General features: G+C 43.5%; 1 pseudogene; it reads right to left on the bottom strand.

Annotated features, from left to right (window-relative positions):
* Window positions 1-11280: 11280 nt before the first annotated feature.
* On the bottom strand, window positions 11281-13630 carry LOC139555789 (serine/threonine-protein kinase 35-like; annotated as a pseudogene).
* Window positions 13631-21634: the final 8004 nt, after the last annotated feature.

Raw genomic sequence — 21634 nt, 5'->3', positions numbered from 1 at the left:
GAGAGGAGGCTGTTATAGCAGCAAAAGAGCAGGTGTCCACATACTTCTGGTCACGTAGTGTCTCTGTCAATGGGATGTGAAATATGATTATGGAACATGGAGGGCCTTTCCTGATAGATAAATACTAGTGAAGTGTGACAGAACCCATCTTCTGCAGGTAGTTAACTGTATTTGCGATCAGAGGCTTGATTAGAAGTATCACAAACATGTCTGTGCATTGTCTCACACACATGCCCAGACACACAGACACAGACACAGACACAGACACACACACACACACACACACACACACACACACCACAATGAGTCATGGTGCAGCCTCAGTCTGGCCTATGTTATCAGAGGAGGACACACACATTATTATTTGTTATCACACACACACACGCACGCACGCACACACACACACACACGCTCAACCTATTATGTGCTGCTGCTTCTACAACAATAGAATGTTGGTGCATCTTCTACAACAATAGAATGTTGGTGCGTCTTCTACAACAATAGAATGTTGGTGCATCTTCTACAACAATAGAATGTTGGTGCGTCTTCTACAACAATAGAATGTTGGTGCGTCTTCTACAACAATAGAATGTTGGTGCATCTTCTACAACAATAGAATGTTGGTGCGTCTTCTACAACAATAGAACACACCAGACTGACTATTGATTGGAATCAGAGCCCCTACTCACTGCAGCACCCCAACACATCAGACTGACATGCTTCTTGAAGTGTGAGATTCTAAAACGCTGTTTTGTCCCCACTAAAAAGTACAGTTCATTACAATAAATACTATGTCTCTGACTGGTTTTACAATCTTTATTGAGAAGGAAGATCTGTGTCTGGGAAAACGGCCAATCATGTGCTACATGCAATCTAATTCTTGAATTATTCATGACTGGAAAGTATGTGATTTATTGCTGTTATTAATCACTGAGCTTATTTGTTTTTGTATTTATTATGGATCCCCATTAGTTCCTGCCAAGGCAGCAGCTACTCTTCCTGGGGTTTATTATGGATCCCCATTAGTTCCTGCCTAGGCAGCGGCTACTCTTCCTGGGATTTATTATGGACCCCCATTAGTTTCTGCCAAGGCAGCAGCTGCTCTTCCTGGGGTCCAGACACATTAAGACACTTATATTACATATAAAACAAAATATAAAACAGTACATCATATAATACTGTCACACCACCACATGTCCACAACACAAAAAGTATTATAATCTAGACTGGACTAGAATAATGTTTTAGGCTGCTATTGGGATCAACGCTATTAACAGTGGAAAATGGATGGACACAAAAATAATGGGAATTACAATACAGTGGAAGGGCCAAGTGCAATGCTAATTTAACTGTGGCAGCATCAGAACAAAAGACCATACGATTGAAGTATGATAATTACAAAAGGCAACCACACGTATCCACAGCTGGCATTGTGTCACGTATGCTCCTGCTCCCCCTCTCCTGTGTTCGACGTCGACGGTTTACTAAACCACCGGTCCTGGCAACCATTATTACGCGCACCTGGCATCAATCATTACGCGCACCTGCTCCTCATGATGAGGCACACCTGGACTCCATTTCCTCTCTCATGACCTCCCCTTATATCTGGCACTCCCTTAGGTTTATTCCCCAGGCGGTATTGATGTTGTTTTGTTTTGTATGTGACTCTTGTTTCGTTTATTGCGCCATGTTTAGTTTGTTATTGAACTCATCACTTGCTTCCTCCCAGCGTCTACATTACGCATCGGGCTTTGGTAAACACTGGCAACAGATTTTTCATGTATCTATTCCATGGAATGAGGTGTATGAGCTGATGTACAAAACAATGCAAGATTCAACACTTCAAGTTTTTCTATTTAAATTAATGCACAGAATTCAGTGGGTAACGGGTCAGCAATAACACAGAGCCGGGCTGCTCTCTTTCAAACCCTGGTCCCTGTCCTTGGTCCCTGTCCCTGGTCCCTGGGCCCTGTCCTTGGTCCCTGGTCCCTGTCCCTGGTCCCTGGTCCCTGGTCCCTGTCCTTGGTCCCTGTCCCTGGTCCCTGCCACTAGTCTCTCTCCATCCTCCCTCCACTCTCAGCTGCAGGCTGTCTTGTGTTCCAAATAGTACCCTATATAGTGCACTACATTGGACCAGGTCTCAATGGGCTATGGTCAAAAATAGTGCACTACATAGGGAATAGGGTGCATTTTTTGTTTGTTATTTCCCCTTTATTTAACCAGGTAGGTTAGTTGAGAACAAGTTCTCATTTACAACTGTGACCTGGCCAAGATAAAGCAAAGCAGTGCGACACAAAGAACAACAACAGAGTTACATGGAATAAACAAACATACAGTCAATCACACAATAGAAAAAAAAGAAAGTCTAATGGCATGAGGAGGTAAGGCAATAAATAGGCCATAGTAGTGAAATAATTTACAATTTAGCAGATTAACACTGGAGTGATAGATGAGCAGATGATGGTGTGCAAGTAGAAATACTGGTGTGCAAAAGAGCAGAAAAGTAAATAAAAACAATATGGGGATGAGGTATGTAGATTTGGTGGGCTATTTACAGATGGACTATTTACAGCTGCAGCGATCGGTTAGCTGCTCAGATAGCTGATGTTTAAAGTTAGTGAGGGAAATATAAGTCTCCAGCTTCAGCGATTTTTGGATGCAGACCAGTGGAGGCTGGTGGGAGGAGCTATAGGAGGATGGGCTCATTGCAATTGGCTGGAATGGAATTAATGGAATGGAGTCAAACATGTGGTTTCCAGGTGTTTAAAACCGTTCCATGAATTCCATTCCATCCATTACAATGAGCCCATCCTCCTATAGCTCATCCCACCAGCCTCCTCTGACTCGGTCTGCTGTCCATTTTGTTAATGAGGCCCTATTTCAGGGGAACTAAGAGGTGTAATTGGTTCGCACTCAAAAAGATGTCGCATAAAGCTTACTTCATTATTTCACTGCATCGGGGAGAGCGTACACAAACATTTCAGCTTTACAGCCTTCTTCAAATGTGTAGGTACATTTTAATTTGAATTCAAAACAGCATTTGTAAAGAACAACAAAATGAGCAGCAGGTGCTTCTAATCAGGGTTGCCATTCATCTGCCAATCGGAGATGTTGCTTTTCTGGTCTAGCTGTATACAAATTAGTCACAAAGAAATACAGAATTATAAGGGTATGGGAGCAGGCACGAAGGGCAAAACATATTTCAGGGTTCCAGATTTCTGAACTCTGTACGTTTTTACGAGGGTCATCTCCAGCTGGGCTGAGTGAGTGATAAGTGTAACATTCAAGGAACTCCCATGGCTGACACGGAGCAAGTCTCAAGTACATTTGCCATAAAATACATTGGAAATATTATAGACTGGGTACAGTACCAGTCAGTTTGTGCCATCATGGCACTCGTCATGTTTGGCATGACAAGGAGTGGAATGACAGCATACACAGATTTGAGACCAGGCTAGAAATAATATTCAGCTTGGATTATGAGTATAGTGATATAGTTCCTGAGACATAACAACATGATACTGGGGACTTGGAGAATGGTCCATGTCATTTAAACTGAACAACATGATACTGGGGACTTGGGGAATGGCCCATGTCATTTAAACTGAACAACATGCTACTGGGGACTTGGGGAATGGCCCATGTCATTTAAACTGAACAACATGCTACTGGGGACTTGGGGAATGGCCCATGTCATTTAAACTGAACAACATGATACTGGGGACTTGGGGAATGGTCCATGTCATTTAAACTGAACAACATGATACTGGGGACTTGGAGAATGGCCCATGTCATTTAAACTGAACAACATGATACTGGGGACTTGGAGAATGGTCCATGTCATTTAAACTGAACAACATGATACTGGGGACTTGGAGAATGGTCCATGTCATTTAAACTGAACAACATGATACTGGGGACTTGGAGAATGGCCCATGTCATTTAAACTGAACAACATGATACTGGGGACTTGGGGAATGGTCCATGTCATTTAAACTGAACAACATGATACTGGGGACTTGGAGAATGGCCCATGTCATTTAAACTGAACAACATGATACTGGGGACTTGGAGAATGGTCCATGTCATTTAAACTGAACAACATGATACTGGGGACTTGGAGAATGGCCCATGTCATTTAAACTGAACAACATGATACTGGGGACTTGGGGAATGGCCCATGTCTTATTCCTCATCAATAAGGCATTAGGAACTGTATTTACTATGTCTGAAAGCATGCACAGATAGCATCAACTAAATGTTAAATGTGTTTCCTGTCAGATATTTTAATTGTCTGTATTGTCTACTTGTTAATTGGTGTTGGATCCCAGGAAGATTAGCTAACGTTACAACGTTAGCTAATGGGGATTCCATTTTTCTTTTCTCACAAATTCACAGTAAATGGAAAGATTCCAGCTAGGAATATGAAGCTCAAATCAAATCAAATTGGTCACATACACATGTTAGCAGATGTTAATGCGAGTGTAGCGAAATTCTTGTGCTTCTAGTTCTGACCATGCAGTAATATCTAACAAGTAATCTAACAATTTCACAACAACTACCTTATACACACAAGTGTAAAGGAATGAATAAGAATATGTACATATAAATATATGGATGAGCGATGGCCGAAAGGCATAGGCAAAATGCAGTAGATGGTATAGAGTACAGTATATACATATGAGATGAGTAATGTAGGGTATGTAAACATTATATAAAGTGGCATAGTTTAAAGTGACTAGTGATACATTTATTACATCCAATTTTTATTATTAAAGTGGCTAGAGATTGAGTCAGTCTATTGGCAGCAGACACTCAATGTTAGCGATGGCTGTTTAACAGTCTGATGGCCTTGAGATAGAAGCTGTTTTTCAGTCTCTCGGTCCCAGTTTTGATACACCTGTACTGACCTCGCCTTCTGGATGATAGCGGGGTGAACAGGCAGTGGCTTGGGTGGTTGTTGTCCTTGATGATCTTTTTGGCCTTCCTGTGACATCAGGTGGTGTAGGTGTCCTGGAGGGCAGGTAGTTGCCCCCGGTGATGTGTTGTGCAGACAGCACTACCCTCTGGAGAGCCTTACGGTTCAGGGCGCTGCAGTTACCGTACCAGGAAGTGATAAACCCTGACAGGATGCTCTCAATTGTGCATCTGTAAATGTTTGTGAGTGTTTTTGGTGACAAGCCAAAATTCTTCAGCCTCCTGAGGTTGAAGAGGCGCTGTTGCGCCTTCTTCACTGCGCTGTCTGTGTGGGTGGACCATTTTAGTTTGTCCGTGATGTGTACACCGAGGAACTAAAAACTTTCCACCTTCTCCACTACTGTCCCGTCGATATGGATAAGGGGGTGCTCCCTCTGCTGTTTCCTGAAGTCCACGATCATCTCCTTTGTTTTGTTGATGTTAAGTGTGAGGTTATTTTCCTGACAATACACTCCGAGGGCCCTCACCTCCCCCCTGTAGGCCGTCTCGTCGTTGTTGGTAATCAAACCTACCACTGTAGTGTCGTCTGCAAACTTGATGCTTTAGTTGGAGGTGTGCTTGGCCACGCAGTGATGGGTGAACAGGGAGTACAGGAGAGGGCTGAGAACGCACCCTTGTGGGGCCCCAGTGTTGAGGATCAGCGGGGTGGAGATGTTGTTTCCTACCCTCACCACCTGGGGGCGGCCTGTCAGAAAGTCCAGGACCCAGTTGCACAGGGCGGGTATATACACAGCTGTGATTATAATCGAAGAAAATTCTCTTGGTAGATAATGCAGTCGACATTTGCCTGTAAGTAATTCTAGGCAAAATACGTTTATAAAAGATGTTACTGTTATTTTTACATGGGAATTCAGTAAATAATTGACTGTAAATGTCACCAAGTGTGGTGGCACGTACAGCATTGGGTCAATAACCGAAAGGTTGCTGGCACGAATACCTGAGCTGTCAGGCACTTAACCCTAATTTGCTCCAGAGACACTTTACTACTATGGCTGACACTGTAAAACACATTTCACTGCAACTATCTGTTGTATTTGACAATAAAACATATGCAGTACCTGTTAAAAGTTTGGACACCTACTCATTCAAGGGTTTTCTTTATTTGTAATATTTTCTACATTGTAGAATAGTGAAGACATAACTATGAAATAATACATATGGAATCATGTAGGAGCCAAAAAAGTGTTAAACAAATCAAAATATATGTCATATTTCAGATTCTTCAAAAGTAGCCACCCTTTGCCTTGATGACAGCTTTGCACACTCTTGGCATTCTCTCAACGAGCTTCGCCTGGAATGCTTTTCCAACGGTCTTGAAGGAGTTCCCACATATGCTGAGCCATTGTTGGCTGCTTTTCCTTCACTCTGCGGTCCAACTCATCCCAAACCATCTCAATTGGATTGAGGTCGGGTGATTGTGGAGGTCAGGTCATCTGATGCAGCACTCCATCACTCTCCTTCTTGGTCAAATAGCCCTTACACAGCCCAGAGGTGGGTTTTGGGTCATTGTCCTGTTGAAAAACAAATGATAGTCCCAATAAGCGCAAACCAGATGGGATGGCGTATCGCTGCAGAATGCTGTGGTAGCCATGCTGGTTAAGTGTGCCTTGAATTCTAAATAAATCACAGACAGTGTCACCAGCAAAGCACCCCCACACCTCCTCCTCCATGCTTCACGGTGATAACCACACATGCCGAGATCATCCATTCATCTACTCTGCATCTCACAAGATACAGTAGTTGGAACCAAAAATCTCAAATTTGGACTCATCAGACCAAAGGACAGATTTCCACCGGTCTAATGTCCATTGGTCATGTTTCTTTGCCCAAACAAGTCTCTTTGTCTTATTGGTGCCCTTTAGTAGTCGTTTCTTTGCAGCAATTCGACCATGAAGGCCTGATTCATGCAGTCTCCTCTGAACAGTTGATGTTGAGATGTGTTTGTTACTTGAACTCTGTGAAGCATTTATTTGGGCTGCATTCTGAGGTGCAGTTAACTCTAATGAACTTATAGAGGGAACTCTGGGTCTTCCTTGCCTGTGGCGTCGTCATGAGAGCCAGTTTCATCATAGCGCTTGATGGTTTTTGCGACTGCACTTGAAGAAACTTTTAAAGTTCTTGAAATTTTCCCGATTGACTGACCTTCATGTCTTAAAGTAATGATGGACTGTTGTTTCTCTTTGTTTATTTGAGCTGTTCTTGCCATAATATGGACTTGGTGTTTTACCAAACAGGGCTACCTTCTGTAAACCACCCCTACCTTGACACAACACAACTGATTGGCTCAAACACATTTTGAAGGAAAGAAATTCCACAAACACTTTTAACAAGGCACACCTGTTAATTGAAATGCATTCCAGGTGACTACCTCATGAAGCTGGTTGAGAGAATACCAAGAGTGTGCAAAGCTGTCATCAATGTAAAGGAATCTCAAATATATAACACTTTTTTGGTTACTACATGATTCCATATGTGTTATTTCATAGTTTTGATGTCTTCACTATTATTCTACAATGTAGAAAATAAAGAAAACCCTGGAATAAGTAGGTGTGTCCAAACTTTTGACTGGTACTGTATATATATATATATGTTTTATTTACTAAATAGCGTTCGCTAGATGTTCATCTCTGCTCTGTCCTCTGTCCTGGACGTTCACGACTAGACCGATGCCCATTACTAACATCTCTAGTCACACAACGGATATATCATCCAGACGAATGGATGGGGTTCATTTCCTGTTGATGATGGAATGCTTTTTAAAATACAGCCAGTGAACCACTGCAGTACAGTACATTGGGGAAAAAACACACACACACACACACACACACACACACACACACACACACACACACACACACACACACACACACACACACACACACACACACACACACACACACACACACACACACACACACACACACACACACACACACACACACACACACCAGAGAGAGAAAACATCATTTTGATGAGATGAGTTGAGGATTGGTGGTGATAACATCTGGGTGATTATTGCACACAGTGTACTCTGGAGCTGGCTGCGATTGGCCGTGATCATAGAAACTAAAGCATAGCCTGAAGGGGTTCTGATGACAATATCCCACGAAACGCCGTTGGACTCTCACAATGTCTGGGTTGTTGCTGAGCAACAAGAGTTCATGACAGGACCGAAAATGTACTCGATCTAAACTGACAACAACAAAACAATCTCACCTGCTCAGTTGACATAATAAAGCCATTGTAAGAATGAACTGAGTATCATATTGATTAAAATCACAGACAGTCAAGCTCCATAAATATGTATTTATTAAATCACGTTACCTTCAAATAAAATTCAATACGTGTACGCCATGATTAATGAAATAGTTGATGGAAGATTAAATATTTGGTGTTCAGATTTGGAACAATTTCTGACCTGCTGCCTTGACAGGAACTAATGGGGATCCATAATAAACCCCAGGAAGAGTAGCTGCTGCCTTGGCAGGAACTAATGGGGATCCGTAATAAACCCCAGGAAGAGTAGCTGCTGCCTTGGTAGGAACTAATGAGGATCTATAATAAACCCCAGGAAGAGTAGCTGCTGCCTTGTCAGGAACTAATGGGGATCCGTAATAAACCCCAGGAAGAGTAGCTGCTGCCTTGGTAGGAACTAATGAGGATCCGTAATAAACCCCAGGAAGAGGAACTGCTGCCTTGGCAGGAACTAATGGGGATCCATAATAAACCCCAGGAAGTGTAGCTGCTGCTTTGGCAGGAACTAATGGGGATCCACAATAAACCACAGGAAGAGTAGCTGCTGCCTTGGCAGGAACTAATGGGGATCCATAATAAACCCGAGGAAGAGTAGCTGCTGCCTTGGCAGGAACTAATGGGGATCCATAATAAACCCCAGGAAGAGTAGCTGCTACCTTGGCAGGAACTAATGGGGATCCATAATAATCCCCAGGAAGTGTAGATGCTGCCTTGGTAACAGCTAATGGGGATCCATAATAAACCCCAGGAAGAGTAGCTGCTGCCTTGGCAACAGCTAATGGGGATCCATAATAAACCCCAGGAAGTGTAGCTGCTGCCTTGGCAGGAACTAAAGGGAATCCATAATAAACCCCAGGAAGAGTAGCTGCTGCCTTGGCAGGAACTAATGGGGATCCATAATAAACCCCAGGAAGAGTAGCTGCTGCCTTGGCAGGAACTAATGAGGATCATTAATAAACCCCAGGAAAAGTAGCTGCTGCCTTGGCAGGAACTAATGGGGATCCATAATAAACCCCAGGAAGAGTAGCTGCTGCCTTGGCAGGAACTAATGGGGATCCATAATAAACCCCAGGGAGAGTAGCTGCTGCCTTGGCAACAGCTAATGGGGATCCATAATAAACCCCAGGAAGTGTAGCTGCTGCCTTGGCAGGAACTAATGGGGATCCATAATAAACCACAGGAAGAGTAGCTGCTGCCTTGGCAGGAACTAAAGGGGATCCATAATAAACCCCAGGCAGAGTAGCTGCTGCCTTGGCAGGAAGTAATGGGGATCCATAATAAACCCCAGGTAGAGTAGCTGCTGCTTTGGCAGGAACTAATGAGGATCCATAATAAACCCCAGGAAGAATAGCTACTGCCTTGGCAGGAACTAATGGGGATCCATAATAAACCCCATGAAGAGTAGCTGCTGCTTTGGCAGGAACTAATGAGGATCCATAATAAACCCCAGGAAGAGTAGCTACTGCCTTGGCAGGAACTAATGGGGATCCATAATAAACCCCAGGGAGAGTAGCTGCTGCCTTGGCAACAGCTAATGGGGATCCATAATAAACCCCAGGATGTGTAGCTGCTGCCTTGGCAGGAACTAATGGGGATCCATAATAAACCACAGGAAGAGTAGCTGCTGCCTTGGCAGGAACTAAAGGGGATCCATAATAAACCCCAGGAAGAGTAGCTGCTGCCTTGGCAGGAACTAATGAGGATCATTAATAAACCCCAGGAAAAGTAGCTGCTGCCTTGGCAGGAACTAATGGGGATCCATAATAAACCCCAGGAAGTGTAGCTGCTGCCTTGGCAGGAACTAATGGGGATCCATAATAAACCACAGGAAGAGTAGCTGCTGCCTTGGCAGGAACTAAAGGGGATCCATAATAAACCCCAGGCAGAGTAGCTGCTGCCTTGGCAGGAAGTAATGGGGATCCATAATAAACCCCAGGTAGAGTAGCTGCTGCTTTGGCAGGAACTAATGAGGATCCATAATAAACCCCAGGAAGAATAGCTACTGCCTTGGCAGGAACTAATGGGGATCCATAATAAACCCCATGAAGAGTAGCTGCTGCTTTGGCAGGAACTAATGAGGATCCATAATAAACCCCAGGAAGAGTAGCTACTGCCTTGGCAGGAACTAATGGGGATCCATAATAAACCCCAGGGAGAGTAGCTGCTGCCTTGGCAACAGCTAATGGGGATCCATAATAAACCCCAGGATGTGTAGCTGCTGCCTTGGCAGGAACTAATGGGGATCCATAATAAACCACAGGAAGAGTAGCTGCTGCCTTGGCAGGAACTAAAGGGGATCCATAATAAACCCCAGGCAGAGTAGCTGCTGCCTTGGCAGGAAGTAATGGGGATCCATAATAAACCCCAGGTAGAGTAGCTGCTGCTTTGGCAGGAACTAATGAGGATCCATAATAAACCCTAGGAAGTGTATATGCTGCCTTGGCCGGAACTAAAGGGGATCCATAATAAACCCCAGGAAGAGTAGCTGCTGCCTTGGCAGGAACTAATGGGGATCCATAATAAACCCCAGGAAGAGTAGCTGCTGCCTTGGCAGGAACTAATGGGGATCCATAATAAACCCCAGGAAGAGTAGCTGCTGCCTTGACAGGAACTAATGGGGATCCATAATAAACCCCAGGAAGAGTAGCTGCTGCCTTGGCAACAGCTAATGGGGACCCATAATAAACCCCAGGAAGAGTAGCTGCTGCCTTGGCAACAGCTAATGGGGATCCATAATAAACCCCAGGAAGAGTAGCTGCTGCCTTGGCCGGAACTAAAGGGGATCCATAATAAACCCCAGGAAGAGTAGCTGCTGCCTTGACAGGAACTAATGGGGATCCATAATAAACCACAGGAAGAGTAGCTGCTGCCTTGGCAGGAACGAATGGGGATCCATAATAAACCCCAGGAAGAGTAGCTGCTGCCTTGACAGGAACTAATGGGGATCCACAATAAATACAAATACAATTAACTACTTTTGACAAAAATACCATGGGGACTCTGGTCTAACGTAATGCACAAGGTAGGGAATAGGGTGGTTACGGGACGCTAACTGTGTCCATGCCACTGTACGTCCTCCTCCATGGCAGAGCGGACCTTGTCTTCCAGCTGGGCGGCGGTGGGCCGGGCGTCAGGGTCTGAGGCCAGAATGTCCAGTAGCAGGGTGCAGACAGCCTGGCCAGGAGGGGGCAGTAGAGAGGGGGGGTGGTGGTGGGACTTCATGGGGTTACACACCTGGAGGTCTGGGCTCTCACACAACGCCTCGCCCAGGGGTATCAGCCAGCGGACCTTACACACATACACACCTGTAGGGAGACTTGCACAGGACAGATATCAGTATTACTGTCTGTGAGACTACAATCTGTAGGGAGACGGGTACAGGACAGATATCAGTATTACTGTCTGTGAGACTACAATCTGTAGGGAGACGGGTACAGGACAGATATCAGTATTACTGTCTGTGAGACTACAATCTGTAGGGAGACGAGTACAGGACAGGGACAGATATCAGTATTACTGTATGTGAGACTACAATCTGTAGGGAGACGGGTACAGGACCGATATCAGTATTACTGTCCGTGAGACTACAATCTGTAGGGAGACGGGTACAGGACAGGGACCGATATCAGTATTACTGTCTGTGAGACTACAATCTGTAGGGAGACGAGTACAGGACAGGGACAGATATCAGTATTACTGTCTGTGAGAATACAATCTGTAGGGAGACGGGTACAGGACCGATATCAGTATTACTGTCCGTGAGACTACAATCTTTGTATGTTCGACCAAAAATCATCCGTCACCTTGATCCTTCAACCAGGAGAACATGACCGACTGTAATAATTACTGTAGTAGAACTACGGTCCATCCATCCATTGGTTCTGGGAAGACAAAACAACAGTAATGAGACACTACGTCAACAGCCTGGGAAGTGTCCCTCCCTCCGTAAGTCACCCACCAGACCATGGGAAACATAATGGAGCCCTGGTTTCGCCATCTTATATTAAAATCCAGTATTCCCTTCCGGTAACAGAGCCATTTCAATTCAGGTTAATAAAAAAAATGAAGAAAAAAACCAAACACTTCAAACGAGGTCGGAGAAGGAAGGTATTTTATTTAGCAGAGTGTTTTCGTCCAACACGAGCTACTCTGAATTAAATCAGTCTGTATTACACAGCTTCATCCTCCACAGACTCTGAAAAGCCCCGAAAAACAGAACATTCATATTCAGGGGATAGCATAAGTAATCCCTCTGAATATAGGAAATAACCAACCTCCCTAGCCATCATTTTATTACAGAGAGTCAACATAGATGAGTTTTGCATTGGGCACCACAGGTCGAGACGACACACACACACATAGAACACGGACGCAAAAACACATACAAATACAATGCAGACAAACACAAAATGACATCTTTTCTTCCCACTAGTGACGGGGGGAAAAAGTAAATAGTTACACATGGGGATATTATTAGTTTTGACTATCTCAACATTATTTTCCTGCATCAAAACTATTTTTCCTTTCATTGTTCGTTATCCATCTTCTTTTTTTTGTTTTCAGAGCTTTCATTCCCATAACTGATCAAATCCTGTGCACTCACGGCTCTCTCTTGTCCCTCTGCAGCCAGAAATATACACTGAGTAGACAAAACATTAAGAACACCTACTCTTTCCATGACATAGACTGACCAGGTGAATCCAGGTAGTACACACCGGTTTGTGTCAAGAACTGCAACGCTGCTGGGTTTTTGCACGCTCAACAGTTTCCCGCGTCTATCAAGAATGGTCCACCACCCAAAGGACATCCAGCCAACTTGACACAACTGTGAGAAGCATTGGAGTCAACATGGGCCAGCATCCCTGTGGAACGCTTTCGACACCTTGTAGAGTCCATGACCTGATGAACTGAGGCTGTTCTGCGGGCAAAAGGGGGTTCAACTCAATATTAGGAAGGTGTTCTTAATGTTTTGTACACTCAACGTACACAGCAATAGGTTTGGAACATCGAATCGCAATAAATAAAAAAATCACAGTATTGAATCGCAATACATATCGTATCGGCACACAAGTAACGTGATATCTTCTCGTGAGGTCCCTGGTATTTCCCAGCCTTACTTCCCACCGTTCCTAACTCACACAGTTGTTCCTGTGTGGATCCCTCCTCCAGGAAGGTGAGTCTCTCCAGGACGGCCCAGAACATCCCCCCCCAGGGAGAAGATGTCTGCCTGGGCTGTGTAGCTGAGGCAAGCCCACACCTCTGGAGCCATGTAGAAGTCAGAGTCACACGTAGAGAAGAAGTGCTGTCTGGTCTGTCTGGTGTCTCCCTTCCATCCCCTTGGTCCCACCTCAACACTCATCTTACTCAGGCCAAAGTCAGCCACATAGAGGGAGGTCATGTGGAATGGAAAAACAAAGTGAAAGACAGTGGATATTATTACAGAATAAAGATCAGGATATAAATTAACCCATCAATGTGTTCGGCTGTTAAAAAACATACACTAAACAGTGTTTTAAGGAAAGTATTCAGACCGCTTGACTTTTTACCCATTTTGTTACGTTACAGCCTTATTCTAAAATTGATTAAATAAATAAAAAAATCCTCAGCAATCTACACACAATACCCTAATGGAAGAAGTTGGGAACCACCAAGACTCTTCCTAGAGCTGGCCCCACGGCCAAACTGAGCAATCAGGGGATAAGGGCCTTGGTCAGAGAAGTGACAAAGAACCCGATGGTCACTCAGAGAGCTCTAGAGTTCCTCTGTGGAGATGGGAGAACCTTCCAGAAGGAAAACCATCTCTGCAGCACTCCACCAATCAGGCCTTTATGGTCGAGTGGCCAGACAGAAGCCACTCCTCAGTAAAAGGCACATGACAGCCTGCTTTGAGTTTGACAAAAGGCACCTAAAGCCTCTCAGACCATAAGAAACAAGATTCTATGGATTCTCTGGTCAGATGAAACCAAGATTGAACTCTTTGGCCTGAATGCCAAGCATCACGTCTGGCACCATCTCTACGGTGAAGCATGGTGGTGGCAGAATCATGATGTGGGGATGTTTTTCAGTGGCAGGGACTGGGAGACTAGTCAGGATTGAGGGAAAGATGAATGGAGCAAAGTACAGAGAGATCCTTGATGAAAACCTGCTCCAGAGCACTCAGGACATCAGACTGGGGTGAAGGTTCACCTTCCAACAGGACAACAACCCTAAGCACACAGCCAAGACAATGCAGAAGTGGCTTCGGGATAAGTCTCTGAATGTCCTTGAGTGGCCCAGCCAAAGCCCGGACTTGAACCCGATCGAACATCTCTGGAGAGACCTGAAAATAGCTGTGCAGCAACACTCCCCATCCAACCTGATAGAGCTTGAGAGGATCTGCAGAGAAGAATGGGAGAAACTCCCCAAATACAGGTGTGACAAGCTTGTAGCGTCATACCCAAGAAGACCCGAGGCTGTAATCGCTGCCAAAGTCGCTTCAACAAAGTACTGAGTAAAGGGTCTGAATACTTATGTAAATGTGATATTTCCTTTTTTATATATATAATACATTTACAAAAATTAACTTAATCATTATGGGGTATTGTGTGTTGATTGATGAGAGAAAAAAAGCTATTTAATCAATTTCAGAATAAGACTGTAACCTATCAAAACGTGGAAAGAGTCATGGGGTCTGAATACTTTCCAAGGGCACTGTATATAGAAAAGCATAAGGACACCCTTCAAATTAGTGGATTCAGCAATTTCAGCCACACCCGTTGTTGACATATGTATAAAAATCGAGCCCACGGCCATGCAATCTCCATAGACAAACATTGGCAGTAGAATGGCCTCACTTTAAAGCTCAGTGACTTTCAACATGGCACCTTCATAGGATGCCACCTTTCCAATAAGTCAGTTCGTCAAATTTCTGCCATGCTAGAGCTTCCACGGTCAACTGTAAGTGTTGTTACTGTGAAGTGGAAACGTCTAGGAGCAACAACAGCTCAGCACAAGAACAGTTCGTCGGGAGCTTCATGAAATGGGTTTCCATGGCCAAGCAGCCACACACAAGCCTAAGATCACCATGCGCACCTGCAAGCATCGGCTGGAGAGGTGTAAAGCTCGCTACACCATCTGACAGTCCGACAGATGAATCTGGGTTAGGCGGATGCCAGGAAAACGCTACCTGCCCCAATGCATTGTGCAAAGTGTAAAGTTTGGTGGAGGAGGAATAATGTTTATCACGGTTCGGGTCCCTTAGTTCCAGTGAATACATTTTAGACAATTCTGTGCGTCCAACTTTGTGACAACAGTTTGGGGAAAGCTCTTTCTTGTTTCAGCATGACAATGCTGTGCACAAAATTAGGTCCATACAGAAATGGTTTGTTGAGATCGGTGTGGGAGAAGTTGACTGGCCCGCACAGAGCCCTGACCTTAACATCAAACACCTTTGGGATGAATTAGAACACTGACTACGAGCCAGGCCTAATTTCCCAACATCAGTGCCCGACCTCACTAATGTTTTTGTGGCTGAATGGAAGCAAGTCCCCCGCAGCAATGTTCCAACATCTAGTGGAAAGCCTTCCCAGAAGAGTGAAGGCTGTTACAGCAGCAATGTTCCAACATCTAGTGGAAAGCCTTCCCAGAAGAGTGAAGGCTGTTATAGCAGCAATGTTCCAACATCTAGTGGAAAGCCTTCCCAGAAGAGTGAAGGCTGTTATAGCAGCAATGTTCCAACATCTAGTGGAAAGCCTTCCCAGAAGAGTGAAGGCTGTTATAGCAGCAATGTTCCAACATCTAGTGGAAAGCCTTCCCAGAAGAGTGGAGGCTGTTATAGCAGCAAAGGGGGGACCAACTCCATATTAATGTTCATGATGTTGGAATAAGATGTTTGTGGAGCAGGTGTCCACATACTTTTGGTCATGTAGTGTACTGGCTCTTTTAGTATTACTTTCTTACAGTCAGTCCCAACTACAGTAGATTACGTATATACAGTGTCTCTCAGCCCATCCCAAATACAGTAGATTACATATATATAATGTCTCTCAGCCCATCCCAACTACAGTAGATTACGTATATATAGTGTCTCTCAGCCCATCCCAAATACAGTAGATTACATATATATAGTGTCTCTCAGCCCATCCCAAATACAGTAGATTACATATATATAGTGTCTCTCAGCCCATCCCAAATACAGTAGATTACTATATATAGTGTCTCTCAGCCCATCCCAACTACAGTAGATTACATATATATAGTGTCTCTCAGCCCATCCCAACTACAGTAGATTACATATATATAGTGTCTCTCAGCCCATCCCAAATACAGTAGATTACATATATATAGTGTCTCTCAGCCCATCCCAAATACAGTAGATTACATATATATAGTGTCTCTCAGCCCATCCCAAATACAGTAGATTACCTATATATAGTGTCTCTCAGCCCATCCCAAATACAGTAGATTACCTATATATAGTGTCTCTCAGCCCATCCCAAATACAGTAGATTACATATATATAGTGTCTCTCAGCTCATCCCAACTACAGTAGATTACATATATAGTGGGGAGAACAAGTATTTGAAACACTGCCGATTTTGCAGGTTTTCCTACTTACAAAGCATGTAGAGGTCTGTCATTTTTATCATAGGTACACTTCAACTGTGAGAGACGGAATCTAAAACAAAAATCCAGAAAATCACATTGTATGATTTTTAAGTAATTCATTTGCATTTTATTGCATGACATAAGTATTTGATATATCAGAAATGCAGAACTTAATATTTGGTACAGAAACCTTTGTTTGCAATTACAGAAATCATACGTTTCCTGTAGTTCTTGACCAGGTTTGCACACACTGCAGCAGGGATTTTGGCTCACTCCTCCATACAGACCTTCTCCAGATCCTTCAGGTTTCGGGGCTGTTGCTGGGCAACACGGACTTTCAGCTCCCTTCAAAGATTTTCTATTGGGTTCAGGTCTGGAGACTGGCTAGGCCACTCCAGGACCTTGAGATGCTTCTTACGGAGCCACTCCTTAGTTGCCATGGCTGTGTGTTTCGGGTCGTTGTCATGCTGGAAGACCCAGCCACGACCCATCTTCAATGCTCTTACTGAGGGAAGGAGGTTGTTGGCCAAGATCTCACGATACATGGCCCAATCCAACCTCCCCTCAATACGGTGCAGTCATCCTGTCCCCTTTGCAGAAAAGCATCCCCAAAGAATGATGTTTCCACCTCCATGCTTCACGGTTGGGATGGTGTTCTTGGGGTTGTACTCATCCTTCTTCTTCCTCCAAACACGGCGAGTGGAGTTTAGACCAAAAAGCTCTATTTTTGTCTCATCAGACCACATGACCTTCTCCCATTCCTCCTCTGGATCATCCAGATGGTCATTGGCAAACTTCAGACGGGCCTGGACATGCGCTGGCTTGAGCAGGGGGACCTTGCGTGCGCTGCAGGATTTTAATCCATGACGGCGTAGTGTGTTACTAATGGTTTTCTTTGAGACGGTGGTCCCAGCTCTCTTCAGGTCATTGACCAGGTCCTGCCGTGTAGTTCTGGGTTGATCCCTCACCTTCCTCATGATGTCCCACGAAGTGAGATCTTGCATGGAGCCCCAGACCGAGGGTGATTGACCGTCATCTTGAACTTCTTCCATTTTCTAATAATTGCGCCAACAGTTGTTGCCTTCTCACCAAGCTGCTTGCCTATTGTCTTGTAGCCCATCCCAGCATTGTGCAGGTCTACAATTTTATCCCTGATGTCCTTACACAGCTCTCTGGTCTTGGACATTGTGGAGAGGTTGAAGTCTGTTTGATTGAATGTGTGGACAGGTGTCTTTTATACAGGTAACGAGTTCAAACAGGTGCAGTTAATACAGGTAATGAGTGGAGAACAGGAGGGCTTCTTAAAGAAAAACTAACAGGTCTGTGAGAGCCGGAATTCTTACTGGTTGGTAGGTGGTCAAATACTTATGTCATGCAATAAAATGCAAATTAATTACTTAAAAATCATACAATGTGATTTTCTGGATTTTTGTTTTAGATTCCGTCTCTCACAGTTGAAGTGTACCTATGATAAAAATGACAGACTTTGCTTTACATGCTTTGTAAGTAGGAAAACCTACAACATCGGCAGTGTTTCAAATACTTGTTCTCCCCACTGTATATAGTCTCTCTCAGCCCATCCCAAATACAGTAGATTACTATATATAGTCTCTCTCAGCCCATCCCAAATACAGTAGATTACTATATATAATGTCTCTCAGCCCATCCCACCTACAGTAGATTACATATATATAGTGTCTCTCAGCCCATCCCAAATACAGTAGATTACATATATATAGTGTCTCTCAGCCCATCCCAAATACAGTAGATTACATATATATAGTGTCTCTCAGCCCATCCCAAATACAGTAGATTACCTATATATAATGTCTCTCAGCCCATCCCAAATACAGTAGATTACCTATATATAATGTCTCTCAGCCCATCCCAAATACAGTAGATTACGTATATATAGTGTCTCTCAGCCCATCCCAAATACAGTAGATTACATATATATAGTGTCTCTCAGCCCATCCCAAATACAGTAGATTACATATATATAGTGTCTCTCAGCCCATCCCAAATACAGTAGATTACCTATATATAGTGTCTCTCAGCCCATCCCAAATACAGTAGATTACATATATATAATGTCTCTCAGCCCATCCCAAATACAGTAGATTACTATATATAGTGTCTCTCAGCCCATCCCAAATACAGTAGATTACATATATATAGTGTCTCTCAGCCCATCCCAACTACAGTAGATTACTATATATAGTGTCTCTCAGCCCATCCCAAATACAGTAGATTACATATATATAATGTCTCTCAGCCCATCCCAAATACAGTAGATTACTATATATAGTGTCTCTCAGCCCATCCCAAATACAGTAGATTACATATATATAGTGTCTCTCAGCCCATCCCAAATACAGTAGATTACGTATATATAGTGGGGAGAACAAGTATCCACAGATTGTAAATTAAAGGTAAATAGTACCCACAGATTGTAAATTAAAGGTACATAATATCCACAGATTGTAAATTAAAGGTACATAGTATCCACAGATTGTAAATTAAAGGTACATAGTATCCACAGATTGTAAATTAAAGGTACATAGTATCCACAGATTGTAAATTAAAGGTACATAATATCCACAGATTGTAAATTAAAGGTACATAGTATCCACAGATTGTAAATTAAAGGTACATAGTATCCACAGATTGTAAATTAAAGGTACATAATATCCACAGATTGTAAATTAAAGGTACATAGTATCCACAGATTGTAAATTAAAGGTACATAGTATCCACAGATTGTAAATTAAAGGTACATAGTATCCACAGATTGTAAATTAAAGGTACATAATATCCACAGATTGTAAATTAAAGGTACATAGTATCCACAGATTGTAAATTAAAGAGACATATTTTTGCTAAGAGTATTATAATATTGTTGATTGATAGGCTACGTCCAAATCTCCCAACACTGCTATTTGTTTGGTTCATTCTAAATTAATGTTGTTCATTTTGCCGTCTGACCTTGGCTCAGTGATTTAGACACCGTCTGACCTTGCCTCAGTGAGGATAGCTCAGGTGCCTCGGTCTCATCTTCAGGTCATCAGGCAGGGAAGGCCATTAGAGACGTATTTTTCTACTGTACGTTCCACTTGATTTCGCTATGTTTCATAACAGTGCATTTCAAGCATTGAATACAAGCATTTCGCTGCACCTTTTAAAACCTGCTGAATAATATTTGATTAGAAATGTTCTACGAACCCCAGGCTTCCAGCCTGCTTGCTCCAGAACTCTGTGGTGAAATTGTACATGACATTTTAGAGATTCATTTAGCTGAAGCTCTTAGCCGGAGCCTTGTACAGTTAGTGCCTTCATCTTCAGATAGATAGGTGGGACAACCACATATCACAGGCATAGTAAGTCTAATGTTCTTCAATAAAGTAACTAACTGCATCAAGTCAGTGCTAGTAATTGGGGGAAGGTCAAGTGAGCGTGTTCATAATTTTTTCTTTGTATGTGTTTATTTAATTTTTAAAAAATTGTTAGATTTAAAAAAAAAAGATTTTTGTTTAGATAAAAAATGTGAAAATGTAAATTAGAATTGAGACAGATGAGACCTTTGTGAAACGTACAAAAATCAGTTGGTATGCCAGGGTGGCAAACTGGGAGGCTGAGGTGATGGAGCTGAAGGGGACAGATGGAGAGTTGATGGAGCTGAGGAGGACAGATGGAGAGATGGTGGAGCTGAGGAGGACAGATGGAGAGATGGTGGAGCTGAGGAGGACAGATGGAGAGATGATGGAGCTGAGGAGGACAGATGGAGAGTTGGTGGAGCTGAGGAGGACAGATGGAGAGATGGTGGAGCTGAGGAGGACAGATGGAGAGATGGTGGAGCTGAGGAGGACAGATGGCAAGTTGGTGGAGCTGAGGAGGACAGATGGAGAGTTGGTGGTGCTGAGGAGGACAGATGGAGAGTTGATTGAGCTGAGGAGGACAGATGGAGAGATGGTGGAGCTGAGGAGGACAGATGGAAAGATGGTGGAGCTGAGGAGGACAGATGGAGAGATGGTGGAGCTGAGGAGGACAGATGGCAAGTTGGTGGAGCTGAGGAGGACAGATGGAGAGTTGGTGGTGCTGAGGAGGACAGATGGAGAGTTGATTGAGCTGAGGAGGACAGATGGAGAGTTGATGGAGCCACCATATTATTCACGTCTTATAACATGAAAACAGTGAGTCTTGACATGAGGGGACTGTAGTTGAGACAGTTAGCAGTTAGGGATTCTGAGGGAAAAGTCTTTTTAAATTTCACAGCTGGTAGCAGACAGAAGCCCCGTTTCCATTGGCACTTTAAATCAGGACCAAATTCGAGCTTGCTCTAATGGAATTCTCAAATTCAATCTGGATAGGGGGAAACCCAAACCCGGATTGACATCAAAGTGACAATAGGCTAGAGAGAGGGAGCATAAGGGGTCTGACAACTTGACACAGGGGTCTGACAACTTGGATGGAAAATTACTGAGGATAATAGCAGACGATATTGCCACTCTTATTTGCCGTATCTTCAATCTAAGCCTACTGTGTGTGCCTTCAGGCCTGGAGGGAAGCAAAAGTAATTTCGCTATCCAAGAATAGTAAAGCTCCTTTTACTGGCTCAAATAGCCGACCAATCATCCTGTTACCAACCCTTAGTAAACTTTTGGAAAATATTGTGTTTGACCAGATACAATGCTATTTTACTGTAAACAAATTGACAACAAACTTTCAGCACGCTTCTTATAGGGAAGGACATTCAACAAGCACAGCACTTACACAAATGACTGATGATTGGCTGAGAGAAATTGATGATAAAAAGATT

The sequence above is a fragment of the Salvelinus alpinus genome, chromosome 27 (genome assembly GCF_045679555.1).
Source record: "Salvelinus alpinus chromosome 27, SLU_Salpinus.1, whole genome shotgun sequence".
NCBI lineage: Eukaryota > Metazoa > Chordata > Actinopteri > Salmoniformes > Salmonidae > Salvelinus > Salvelinus alpinus.
The sequence above is the reverse complement of the archived record's forward strand: the minus strand, read 5'-3'. Positions and strand labels throughout refer to the sequence as shown.